This window comes from Sparus aurata, chromosome 21 (genome assembly GCF_900880675.1).
Source record: "Sparus aurata chromosome 21, fSpaAur1.1, whole genome shotgun sequence".
Lineage (NCBI taxonomy): Eukaryota > Metazoa > Chordata > Actinopteri > Spariformes > Sparidae > Sparus > Sparus aurata.
The window spans coordinates 12,676,954-12,689,402 of record NC_044207.1 but is presented as its reverse complement, the minus strand read 5'-3'; the positions used below and the strand labels follow the sequence as shown (position 1 = coordinate 12,689,402).

Genomic DNA, 12,449 nt, shown 5'->3' with positions numbered 1-12,449 from the left:
TGACTTTCCTGTTATTGTTAAAACTTTCAAGCATTCATTGTATTGTCCTATGTGGAAAATCCCACGAGTCTGACAATTGTGTGATTCGGAAGGACGGATTTGCAGGTACTTATGCTAACTCATTCAGTAATTTATATATTTGGATTTATGCAAAGATGTCCATAAAATATCCACTTCAAGGAGCACCCTAGCAACTTGAAGCGCCAGAGGCTGAAACATCCTGACTTTAGTTTCTAGTTAGGGTTGTAAGGTGCACAAAGACTGGAACCTACATTTCCCATAACATAACCACAACACTGTTGTCTTGCTCATTCTCATGTTTGCCATGTTCACCTTCTTACTTTAGCATTTTAGCATGCTATTATTTGCTAATCAGCACAGACAACAAAGCACATCTGCGGATGAAGAGAATGTCATTAGATTAGCAGTGGTTGGTAGTATTCTAAAGTTCTGAAAATTCTGGACTAAATTTCATGGCAAATTCATCCATTAGTTGTTGAGATATCTTACTCAAAACCACAAATGTGTCCCTCAGAAGATCACCAGAGTCATTAGGGTTCATCGTCTGATAACCATGAATGTCCGTACAAATTTGGACCTGGATCTGGATAAAACATGTTTTGAGGTTTTTCTCAGGATGAGCTGATGGTGCTTAGGAAAAAGTCAGAGAACTGTCAAATTCATTCAGCTTCACCCTCTGTGGAACAGTGTTGAGCCCAAACAAAGACAACCTGATGTCACCTTACAACTGTTTCACATGCTGCATAGCACTCATCGTGACGAGTAAACTGAACCTCATGTGTAATATCAGAGCGAGAAAGAACAAACGCATGATAGAATGTCATCACTGCATAAAATTCTAAGAAAAAAGAAGAAGGAAACAACCCTGATGTCACTCAACCTGTTGCATGATGTCATATTCAGTGTGACTGTGGGCCACAGAATTGCCATTGTCAGCTTACTTGCAGTCAAAAGTAACATCTGCAGATTTACAGAAACGAGATGCACAGAAGGGAAATGAACATAAAATGAAATTTCCAGAATCATCTTGAATCATTTAAAAATGTTAAGGTCATCTGGTGTGTTTCTGAGAGAGCACGAAAACCGATCAAACTAAAGCAAGTCAGATAAATTAAGTAGATTCATTGTGGTTACAAGAGACATTTAAGACAGCAAGGCATGAAAGTTGAAATTATTAGTTCAAATACATCAGGACTGGAGACAGACAGACTCTCGTATTGACTTTCACTAAGCCAGATTGACTTACAGACCCCCAACCCCGACACACACACACACACACACACACACACACACACACACACACACACACACACACACACACACACAAAGGGGTCTGCGTTACCATTAATCAGGAGCCACATGAATGACTGCTCCTCCCTCCAACCGCTGCGACTCTGTTCATCTAACAGTTTCAAAGACCTGTCGGGAGGAGGAAGAGGCACACACTGTGGGTCACACTGAGGCCACTTCCTGTACAGCCCACCACGAACCCCTTCAAAAATGATGTTAGCCTCCTCCTTATCCTCCCCTCGTCTCTCTTTACTTCCTCTCTTCGTGCTCTGTTCGTATCTCAGCACAATTAGGTCAACATTGAGGTCACTGGGTCCACCTGTCTCATTAATACAAGGGACTGTAGACACTTAAACCTGCTTTATGTCTGCAGCTTCTGAAGAAAATCTCAAACAAAACTCCACTGTGGCAAAGCCTCGACATATAGGCGTGCATGCATAGAGATGTAATCATTTTTTCCAAACGGCGCCAGTACGAAATGTCTGAATTGCAGATTCTGAGGCTGATTGCTCCTCCTGCTGAGGAAAAAAAAACTCACATAATCAGATAACTGTTTGTTACAGTTCAGAGAGGTAACTGCACAAGGAGCCACTGTACGAGAACCATTTGTGGACAAAATGTGAGTCCTTGTTCCAGCGTGCTCCTGAACAGAGAAAAACAACTCTATAAATCAAAGTCACACAAAGCCTTGGAGCTCTTTAATCGTGAGTCCATTTGACCAAGTGTGAATGAGGCACCTGATTTCAGACACTGAGGCTGTGAACAAGGAGACAGACGGTGAATTGTGCATCTCTCCGACACCTGTTGCTGCTCATTTTAGATACAGAAACGGAGTGTGGCGCCGGACAAAAACTTTTGGGTCCTTGGACTTAAAGGCGACAAAAAGAAGGGGTGTGAGCGCAGACACTTGTTGATGTGGACCCCCATCCCACAGGTGTCGAGCTCCTCTCCAGAGCCCCGACCAGGCCTCATGAGGACGCACACACTGGCCTTTGTTTGGGCTGCCAGCAAACTTCCCCACAGACACATAAAGGGTGCTAAAGAAATGAAAGAATCCATCAAAGTGACACTGTTTCTGCAGCTCGCTCACACACAAACACACACCCACTGATTCCACTATGAGCGTTATGAATGATTCATTTGTCAGTGAGGCCTTTAAGATGAGATGCCTGCTTCTGCTGCATCTTAAACTTTCCTCCAGTTGCAAAGCTGCCGAAACAACCCCGCACACTGCCAACGTGGATGTTTTCAGTTGTTCACTTGTTAACACATTTACAGGAAGTCATATCCATTCCTATTCTTCCATACCTGTCTGACAGGAAGCGTGTTTATGCCGTCCTGGACTCGCTCCCACTCTGACAGGATATGACCATATTTGGTCTACAAACTTATGAAATGTGTGAGCAAATACTTTAAGCGAGCAGAGTTTGTGTCTTCACCAAAAGGTGTGTCTTCCTGTAAGTGGGAGAGCTTCAAAGCACTTTGCCCAGTCCAACCAGACATTCCATTCTTACAAATCTGACTGTACAGGAAAGGAAACAAAAAGCTAGGAAGTACTGGGAAATCACATGTGTATATTTTCAATATTTGTTAAATAGAGCAAAGCCTTTCAAAGAAATGAGGTTCCATTTTATCTGAAATGTATGCATGGAGAAACATATACAAACATGATGCAGTATATCACATTTAGAAGAAAACAAAAATGATTTTGAGAAACTTCACTATTTCCAAGAAAGTAACAGACTCTGTCTGTCAGCCAAGACATCATGTGCTATCTGTACTATACGATTAAATAGGGCAAAGATATTTTTAGCCAGAATAGTACCACTGCCATGTCTTCATCCATTTAAGATGGTGTTAATAGCTGTAGAATCAGAAATGGAGTGCTTTTGGCTTTATTCCCATACTAGGGCTTTGTCTGTGTATTTTAATTCCTCGTCCCTAAAATGCAATTAAAAAAATCTGAAATGTTAAAATAGCATATTATTACAACAAGCTCTAATGTTTGGTATGTTCAGAGCAAACAGTTATCCTGTGAGAGGAGATTAGTTCCTCCTTGCTTTAAAAATTGTTAAATCACATAGTTCTTGTCTATACTATATCAGTTTGCGTAGTTTACAAAAGAACATTTTCTTATTCCAGCATCTTAAACGTGAATATTTTCTGGTTTCTTGCACCTCTATGACAGTTACATGATTATCTTTGGGTTGTACAAGACATTGGAGGATGTCGATGACATAATAAATCAAACAACTCATCCATTAATTAGAAAATACTTGCCAAATTATAAAACAATAAAAATAACCGTCAAAACTTACTGTATCCAACTGGACTGTACTGCAATGAGTTCCCAACTACTGGGCTGTGGACCGGTACTGGGTCTTGGGTCGTTCAGTACTGAGCCGTGAAAACCCAGAAGGAACTAAGGGGGCTGATTTAATTGCCACTGATGTTCTGCATTGTGTTTGGTAATTACTTTTCCTGGAAACTGCAACCTTTTAATTACATATCACAAAGGCAAATGATTTCAATTTAATATTAAAATGTCCCAAAATGTACAATCACGTTAATTTCACGTATATTGTACAATAGTTTTGGCTGCTTTCTGCTTTTATTATGCTTCTAATACACATGTCTGATCTGAGGCCATCCTCCACCTCACTTAGAGGACATTTCAGTCATCAAACCGACTGATGTGCATGAGTGCACTGTTTCTGTGAGCTGCTTGCTTGCTTCTTGTTTGTTTGTTGTAAAAAATAATCATTCAAAATAAAAGCATATTAATATCAGCAGCATCACAGTACGTACTTTAACTACAGTTGGACCTAGACCTGACTGCCCTGTGTGTCTTGATCTACAGCAGTGTCTTGACAGGACAAATAACTGAAAACTGACTCACGTCACAGGTGCAGCACACACACACACACACACACAAACACACACACATTATATCTCATGAGAATAAACAGAAATGACTAAGTGCAAAGGATAAGTTTAATAAAGGCTTCCAATATTATTGAACCACCTGGCTGTGCCAAGGTGACAGATGGTGTGTGAGTGTGAGTGTGTGTGATTGAGGGAGAGTGTGTGTTTATGAGCGAGAGACAGATAAAGGGGTCAGTTGTCATTAGGGGGAGAATGACACACCTCAGCATCATGTTGGCACTGAAACTAATGTAAACATTTCATGTAGATTGAAATGCATCTGAAAGCACATTGAAGCACCTCCTTTTGCCATTGTTAAGATTAGTCAGCCAGCAACTAGAGGCAAGTAGGATGCAGTCAGAGTGCCCCACCATGTGGCAGTAAGCAGGTACTGTACAATGGTGGATTTTAATTACCATGTTATTTACCTTCAAGACTCAAAGTGGCCTGAACCTGAAGTGTTTTTCTCTGGCTGCCACAAATACAAAGGGAACCACAGAGAGCAGCGGAGGTTTCCCACCACTACTCGAGGGGCTGTTTTAAAATCAAAGTGAAGTATTTAAAACACACACACACACACACACACAACTCTCAAAGCAAAACCCACAAAATGCATCTTAAGGCCCGTCTGTAAGAGAGACATAATTCATTTGTTTCTACTTCATGGGTGTTAAGACATCACTCCAAACCTCATCGACTCCTGTGCTTTTTCCAGCAGGTGGATGACAAAGGGACGACCCTGCATGTGACAGTTTGGGGATGACGTTGGACCTCAAAATAGACCTTTCAGTTGTCACAACTCATCTATCTATCTATCCATCCATCCATCCATCCATCCATCCATCCATCCATCCATCCATCCATCCATAAATAACATCTTTTCCCCATCGTTCTTACTCATTAACAGATCACTCTCCGCTCTGTCCATAGCCCATTTGAACAGTAACACGCACAAAGAGGTCTGTTAAGCGGCCTGAGTTCTATCAAGCCAAGCTATAATAGTTTCACATAAGCCCGTCTGATTTTCATCATCAAGAACCAAGCATTGATTGCAGGGAAATTAACGAGAAAGTCGAAAAACACCGTATCTCGCAATGTTGAAGAAAGTGGGAAACAATTCTGTGCAATTCTTGGATGCAGACCCATCCTCCATCCAAGTTTAAGGGAGACCGTTTTGTTGTTTTTGTGTAATTCTGCTGACTGACCAACAACAAACAAACGAACAGACAAAGGTGAAAACAAAATCTTCTTGGAGGAGGTAACAATTTAATCAATAAATCATCAGAGAATGAGTGTTGCGTGGTGTTTAGATTTGTGTTTGTTTACTTTTTCTAACATTTGGATCACAGATACTGCCTTTAAAAGCAGTTTGGGGTTTTTTTGTTTGTTTTTTTTAAAACATATGGAGAAATCCTTTTTGGTGTAAAAGTTGCTGACGACAGTCACACACCTGTAATTTCCTACAAAGCATAACATTTTCATACAGTGAAATAAAATGTATTATACCAACACGTCTGCTGCAAACACTCTCTTCTCCGGCCTGTAAATGTTACACTATGAAGCACTTCATGAATGCTGACGGGCAGTCAGCTTCTTGCCTCATTTGCTAACCTTGACATCTTGAGGGACAGTTGCAAATCTAGCCACAGATCAATGTCTACGAGGAACTTCAACCTTGGACAGAGTTTACACTCTAAACACACCTATCTTATTTGCTTCCTGCTCTCTGTCCAATCACAGTTGAGGGCGAACAGCTGTGTACAGCACCGGCAGCACACCGAGTCTCCTGAGCAGAAAAGTCTTAGAATGTCAGTGTGGTTTATGGAGTAGGTGTTAAGGGATTATTCTTCTATGCAAATAGTTTGTTTAGACAAATAATTTTTTTCTTCATCCACATCCACAATTGAATATGTTAAGCAAGTTTTACAAGTTTTGCTACTTTTACACTCGTATTTACGTGTTAATTTGGCTTATTCTATGCAGCATTACAAAACGGGTCATTCTCATCTTCAATATGTCATATTATAAAATGTATGACAGTTGAGATGTAAAATAACGTATAAGGCTTCTGCACACGTCAGTATTGCTCCACAGAAGAGAAATTAACTACTTATGTTAAAAAAAAAAGGATATTAACCTGAAAAAACTACAAAAAGGACTCAAGGTGGCGTTGTTGGGTCTATTTGTTAATTCATTCCCACCATGACCTGTTTCATTGCACCTTTAATGAGACATATTGGACATCTGTGTTAGCTCCTAACAAGCTGTCACAGGCCTCAGCACTTGGTGGGCGACGGCAAGTCACAACATCCCATAGGCTTCCATGAGTGCTTAAACGTCGTCTTTTTTTCCCCACAAGCCAGTGAACACGTCACAACTCAGATTGGTCCTCATTGTAAAGGTATACAATTTGCAGAATTTCAACAGTAAAACTTTCAATCAACCTTTGAAGGAGCTGGTGTCAGTTAAAGATGGTTGACCCGAAGTAAGTGGTCAGTTAAAAACCATTTCAGTCATTAATAAACAAAAATGTTCAACACTCATTGGTTCCAGCTTCTCAAATGTAAGCATTACTGCTTTTTCTTTTTTATATAGTATATAGCAGGCTATTTTGGGGCTTCTGGCTGCTGGTTGAGACAAAATAAGTCATTCTAAAGATGAACATTTAAAAATTGTTTATAGAAAATTATAGATTAGTTGATAATTAAGTCTAATAAAATCTGTAGCTGAAGCTCTCACTGTTTCCTTCCTTATACTGGCTTTAAATCATTTGGCATTAAGCTTTAACCAAACTACATTCATTTTCTAATGTCATCATGAAGAAAAATCATTTCCATCTGAAGCCACTACACTGATCCAATAAAATCATTCCAAAAAAACTGAATGGTAAAGCAGCTTTAACACAAGAGGGAAGGAAGGAGGAAATCGTGGTAATGAAGCATTCCACTGTTTCTCCTCCCCTGACATGGATTTTAGGTGCTTTTAAGGTGAAGAGGCCAGTTTCTCCTCTTCTGTCAGTCAACTGTCTCCTCTGAGCCAGCAGCCACAGCCGGAAGGCAGAAAGAGAAAGGGAGAGCCATTACGTTAAATTAGAGCAAAAATCTTGACACATTTGCGGGAATGAGGGGAAAGTAGGTCTGTTACACGACCATTCTTACCCATATGCGATGGTTGCTATGACAACACTTCCTGCTTGGCTTGGTGAGTGCGTACATCTGCGTTTGATGTCGAGCTGATTAGTACGTGAGCACTAACGGCGCCTTACTTCCTGAAGGCAGCAGTGACAAAAATCACCATCTATCATTACTTTGGTGCTGTAACATTTCATTCCCTGTCTGCTCTCATTAATAAAAAAAAAAAACATCTTGGGGAATGTTGCTGCTTTAAAGTAGATTTGTTCCTGAGTGGGTCTATTTTGAGCCAATAAAACGAGGATAGAGTCACTTGGTATTTGAAAGCATGTAATTCTGCTGCCAAACCGATACATGGGTGTGACTGTATACCCACAATGTCACCGCCACTCCTCTCTCAGTACATCTGCTCCTGGGTAGGGTGGAATTCAAGCAAACCACTGCAGGCAAGGCCTTGTGACTCCCAACACACACACAATGCAACACACACACACACACACACACACACACACACACACACACACACACACACACACACACACACACACACACACACACACACACACAAACACAGCCTCAGCTACAGTACATCGTTCTCTGTACAGAGGTGTGTAGTTCTGTTATATGTATTAGTGGTAGCCATACCGGGAATTCGGTTTTTGGCTGAGCAGTGCCTGATTAATCAGGGTGAAGCTAAATAATATTGGTGCAGAAATCACAAAGAAATCATTGACTGCCTTCAACTGTACAAGCGGAGGTATGAAAGGGACGGCTGTCATGGTATTAACTGGCATGAACTCAGATTGATATCTTCTACATTTAAGCAAAGAAAACGTGCTTCAAGTGTCTCCTCTTTATTCATTAAGTTTACTTATGTTTGATCATATAATGACTGAAATAAAAATGTTGCCAGTTTTAGACTGTTCAAAGATATAATATGTACGAATTCTGCATTAAAATGTCTCTAAGTGACTAAATCGTTGTATATCTCGTTGTGTACTTACATTCTCGTGGATTGCTGCTGCAGTCAGGTTGATAAATAGGACCGAAGACAAATCCCCTTTTTATTTGTAAAAGTTTCAAAGGAATTTCTGAGCTGTCCTTTTGTCAGTAAACGCCCCTGGATCAGTGCAGAAACCAATGTGACTCTGGGTGTTTATTCCTGAAGAAGGTCTGGCTCTACAGCTCACCCTCTCCCCCAGGGCCGGCTTTAGGCAGCTGAGTAGCAGCCCAGAGGTGTGACAGACACTAGGAGGGTAACTACAACATCATCACTGACCAGGCTGTTATATTTGATGCACTTGTTTATGTTAGCATGTAGTTAAACTAGTGCCAGAAACAGAAGAAATTGTGTGAGTGTGCTCTAAGATGAGGCAGAAACATATACTTTAGTTCTGTGAGCGTGTGTGCGTGGGTTTTTCCACAAGTTGATAAAACATGTGAATCACCCGGCCCAGTGAGGAAGTAGTAAGATCATTCAAAAGAAAGTGGAGCAAACACGCACAGGCACGCACACACCACGAACTCCTACCTTAAAAAAAGTCAATGTGTGCAATGAAAGAGCTGCGGGGAATCCACAGACAGCACTATGAGGAAACAGATCCTGGCTGACAAGTGGCCACCACTGTGTCTTCCTCCAGAGCCAAACTGGCTGCTTGTCAAACAGTCACCGACAGAGCTGCAGATCGAGTCAGGCAGCATTCTGCGTCAGAGGAGATGCACGCCGCTACCAGAGCAGCCAGTTAGCCGATAAGGTATTACAGCATTGGTTACAGCTGTGTCTGCCTCTGCCCGCATGATCCCAACAGTTAATCCATTGTTCCACAAGTTAAACTTGTACCGAGACAGAGGAAGGAGATTAATATCGATCCTCTCCTCGATCTCAGTGGCTGTACAGGGAGTTCCACTGACCTTAACCTTTTTTTTCTTTATCTAATCCTTGCATTAGGGAAGACACGAGTTCCCCGTCTCAACCACCCAGTCCCCTCCTCCTGCTAGTAATCAATCTATATGCATCACACGTCACATTAAATCCTGCCAGAAATCCGGGCTAACCTACTCACACTTAACTCCAAATGCAGCCCAAGCCACCAAAGCTGTTAGAGTTTAAAAACAATCATGTCAACGGTCATGTTTTTACCTCTATATTCAGCAGACATCTCAGCAAGCATTGTTTGAGGAACTGGACTGTTCTGCTCATTAGAATAAGGGAAGGAAAAGACGAATTCTTGTGAATGTGAAGATGAGTTGACACAGAGGGGCTTGCGTTTGTTCATAGGAATTACATCAGACACACTTATAATCAGACCTGACAGATGTTCATGGACGACACATGTTCATTTTAATAAAACAACACATAAGACTACATATTCAAGCTATTACCAGTTATAGCAGTGTATGTAGGTCATGAGGGGAGATGCATTGATTGACAAATTCTGGGCTGATACTCGTGTTTAAAATAACACTTGGCTGATAGCCAAGGCCTATGTTTTTTTGTATCATTTATTTCAAATTTTGGGCCAACGAAACAAAGAAATCTTCAGTATAAAAAATAACTAAACTGTTCAAAGCAGAAAAAAATTGACTTCCTGCAGAAAGATAATTGATTGAGTCTCAGATCGTCCATCACTGATACTTTGGGTGTGTACTATCTTTCGCCAGGAAGTTACATTTTGTTATTTTAAAGTCATCCAGCCTTTTATTTACCTTTGTTACGTTGTCATATGATTTTGAAAATCTTTGTTGCTCGCCTTCAAGCTATGCCCTTTTGGGCAAAAACATTTCACGTCCTGAACTTTCTTAAGTTGGTTCTAGCACTGTAAATATCACCAGGAATCGTGTCCCCGGTGAGATTTCCAGGAAACTTGTGGATATTTCATTGAAAGAAAAGCAAAGAATGTCACTGAAGGCTTGTCTTGTAAAAAAAAAATGTTTTCGCTCTCAACTCTCCTACTGACGACCTGACTGCTAAAGGTAGCCCGTGGTGGAGGTTGATAGACAGACGATTCATCCAATCACCTGCCAAGTTTTTCTTTTTTTGTGTGAAACAAACCATATTGAACAAGTCAGATTAGCTCTTCATTACACAAAGAGCACAAATTCGATCATACAAATTTATGAATCAACATTCAATATAACCTTTATACTAAAAAACTACCCAGTCAATGGTAAGAATTTTCATTGATAAAGGACCTTACAAGTTAATGGCACAGGGGTCACGAACCAGTAGGTCATGACTGTGTCAGAGCAAAATTGATGTGATACAAGAGATGCCCCACCAGTGCTATCTGTGGATGCCATTTTATACATCTGACAGGCTGACAGCAGTCAACTTTGGGAATATCGGCAGATACCGATGTTTGGCTGATATATAGATGCATCCCAAGATGAGTCGACGTTCATGTAGTGGGTGCTTTCCTCTCACTTCATACACATTATTTCTATCATAAAGTTGCCCGCTCCTTTAAATGAAACCTCACTGCACATTACACCAAACCAAACCCCTGTCATGAGGGTGAAGGCAGCTTCCACTTTGTGTGGTGTGACCCACTCATGTTGATGGGCGTCGAGAGAGGAGGCTTTGATGGCGGTGAATGGGGTACTAATGAGTGGGCCTTATCAATGGCTGGTCTGTGTTCCATCCTCCTAATGGCCAGGGGACATCAACAGAGCTGTTGATGCTCCATGTAAACATCTCAGCCACTCTCCCCTGTGTGGGGGTCTCCACCTCTTCAGCCATCTCACCGGCTCCATAATCTAATTGGTTCATGTTGGACTAAACTGGAAATGTTGCAAGCGACTACCTATTGCATAATGTGAAGGAAGTGGCTGGTTTGTATAATGTATGTGTATAACAGTGCTCTTCGATTTGCTTTCCAAAATAAGTCTTTATGTGGCAAACACAGTAGGTGGGGCCTGTGGGGAATAATCAGGGCAGAAGGCCCACACAGCACAGTGCTGAGTGAACCTCAAGCCACCTATCACCTGTTGAATACTTCTTCATGAAGCACTGAATCTGATGTTAATGTATGCGGCCACTGGAGTCACGCGTGAGGAGAATAAAACGCTATTAGGTGTAATTTCGCTGTGGTGCCACCTTAGTGTTGCATAAACGGATGAAGACTGTGAAAGCTGGCAGCAGTGACAGTAAATATGTCTCCTACAGTGGGACACACCGAGAACAACTGTTGCTTCAGGTAAAAGCGCGTGATATCCGCTGGTAATGTGACAGTTTATCGACACATGGCAGTCTTACCTGGCCGGGGTAACGTACAGTCAGGTCTAGCTGCGTCTCCTTTCACTGAAGCCAAACTGTATCCGTCAACAGACTGGGAGGAGACCTTTCCCTCTGCTCTGTCGCTCACGGCGCAATGTCACAACTACACTAACGTGTTTACACCATGGACTGAGGAAAAGCAGCTCTACGTGGACCTCACTGGAGACTTCAGAGTTGCCGAGTCGTCCTGCTTTCACTTTCCGCTGACGGACGGTGTTAATATTCAATTGTCGTCTACTTTTTTTTCCCCCTCTTCCCAGTACGACCAGTCTCCCCTCTCTCCCCTTCCTTTTCCTCCACCACTCGGTCGTTTCGCGACGAGAAGAGCCGAATTTTGTCGGGAGGAGGCAGGCGGACGTCCGCCAGCGTCAAGCTAGCTGCTGCTAACATTATACTTCCAGAAGATATTTTCAAAATAAGACCAAAGTGTCGGTTTATAAAACATAAGCAGACGGGGGGAAAATCACAATTATTGTTCATCGACTTTGAGCGGTATTAAATTGTATCTATTGTGTTATCTTAATATCTTCATTTGTTTACATTTATTTTGTGCGTCAAACAAGGTAATGCTATGTAAATTAAGTGTAAAAGTATTTTATGTTCTATGTCATTTCTACTCGGTGCCATTGTCTTGTCATTACTGAGTTGTGAATATTGCTTGTATTTCACACCCTGTAATTATCAACTCAGAATCCTGTTGTCAAAAGTAACACCTTATAGGAAGATATAATTACAAACTAATGAATCAAAGGTTCTTGGAAGTTTACAGGCTCTTTTCTCTACCACAAATAATCAAATTTTAAGTT

The 12,449-nt window shown here is 41.4% G+C and overlaps 1 protein-coding gene across 1 annotated transcript in view; it reads right to left on the bottom strand.

The window, feature by feature from the left end:
- gng12a (guanine nucleotide binding protein (G protein), gamma 12a) overlaps positions 1–12,026 on the bottom strand; it is a 30,482-nt gene extending 18,456 nt beyond the window's left edge. Inside the window, exon 1 of the mRNA XM_030403949.1 lies at positions 11,623–12,026. The gene's annotated coding sequence lies outside the window, so the exon portion shown is untranslated. The remainder of the gene's footprint in view (positions 1–11,622) is intronic.
- Between the last annotated feature and the right edge of the window lie 423 nt (positions 12,027–12,449).